The following is a 1,724-nucleotide window of genomic DNA, read 5'->3' on the forward strand; positions in this document are numbered from 1 at the left end:
AGCTGTGTATGTCCATTATTAGTACAGGGGGCAGTCCTGGGGCATATTTCCTGTTTCCCATCCAGAGATCTAGGTTTCACTTAAAAATGGACGGTAATAAATTTTGTTTTATGTGGATGGGGAGTCTGTTCCATAGCTGCGGTATCCTCTGTGAAATATATCTGTCCTTCCAAATCATTGTGTTGGTGTTGCAGAAGAGGTTCAGATCCCTAGATCAAGTATATCTGATGCCATTTGACTTGCTGATGTCAGTAAATCCATCATTAATGGGATGCCTTGTATGCCTGACACAGGTCACATCTTAGTAGTCTGTAGGATACTAGGTATAGTGACAGGGCTTTCAGTCCATTTAGGACATGTTGTTTAGTCCTTGTATCCTTTTAGTAAGGGATCTCTGTGGACATTCCAGTTATTACATGTGTCTGGACAGATACGTGCCAAAGGGCATATTATATTCAATGATGGCCTAATGATGGCTGAGTAAAGGGAGACAATGACATCCCTAGATCTAGAAGCAATCTCTTATTTATAGGCTGTCCAATGTAGAAGGACTTTCTTACGATAGACACATGTTGGTCAGAAGTTAGGTGATTGTCTACATAAGTTCTCAAATCCTGAACAACTGGGTCAAACTTAGGGGTGTATTGTAAATGTGGTATTTCCCTGGGGTAGACAACTTCCCAAGGGATACAATAAGCATTTTTCTTGGCATTTAGTTTCAGACCATGATTTTAACATCAGTTATTTATTTGAGACAAACCCTCTTACAGCTGGGCAGCAGTATGCTGTAATGACAACCTCCTCATGCTGGTCAGTGGTGTGGTGCAGTGATGGCATTCTCATGCTGCCTGCCATCATGGTGCAGTGATTGTCTCCTTATTCTGTCCAGTAGCATGGTGCAATGACCACTATGTTGAGCCCAGTGCAGATGCATGATTCTGCACTTCTGTTGTGCTTGGGTAGAAACCACTCCAGACTTGCAAGCAGGTTGTCAGATTTCACTATGTAGAAGTAATTTCTCCACTTGCCAGCAATAACCACGGTACAGTCAACAACTCACCTTATTCCTGTATGGAACTGAATCACAAAAATGGCCAAAGGCAGATAACAGGACTAATCTTGAGGCAAAGGCTTTTTTTCATCATACAAGTGATTAGGAAGTAAAAACAGGTCAGTACAGATGGAGTTTAGAGAGAGGTAAACCATTTGCAGAAACTAAGTTAACTGGGTGTTAGTGTATGGATATAATTAATTAACTCATTGGCCAGATGAATCTACTACTTCAACAGGAAAAAAGAAACAACTGTCAATTCCTTCATCTTTCACAGACATTTGAAAGCAGCTACGTGTTGGCATCTAGACTGCAAATTATCTAAGTGACTGGGTGAATTCTTCCCCAAAACAGGGTAAGAAACAAAAGACCTTCATCCTTCATGGACATTTGAAGGTAATTGCATGCTAGCATCTGGCATGTAAATTATGAAACATGTCAACTGATTGAATCACTCTCCAACAAGACAATGCACAAAATATCTCTCTTCTTGGACACTTGAAGGTAAGTGTGCATTTATGTTTGGGCTGTCAGTTAATTAACTTATTTATTGATTGACCAGTTAAATCACTTACCAATAGAACAAGACACACAAGACCTTCACTCTTTGTGAACAATTAAAGATACTGCTTGTCCCCCTGGAATGGCAAAAGCTATACCAGGGTTAATCTGT

The sequence above is a fragment of the Protopterus annectens genome, chromosome 1.part2, assembly GCF_019279795.1.
Source record: "Protopterus annectens isolate FY-2018-M chromosome 1.part2, PAN1.0, whole genome shotgun sequence".
Classification (NCBI taxonomy): Eukaryota; Metazoa; Chordata; order Ceratodontiformes; family Protopteridae; genus Protopterus; species Protopterus annectens.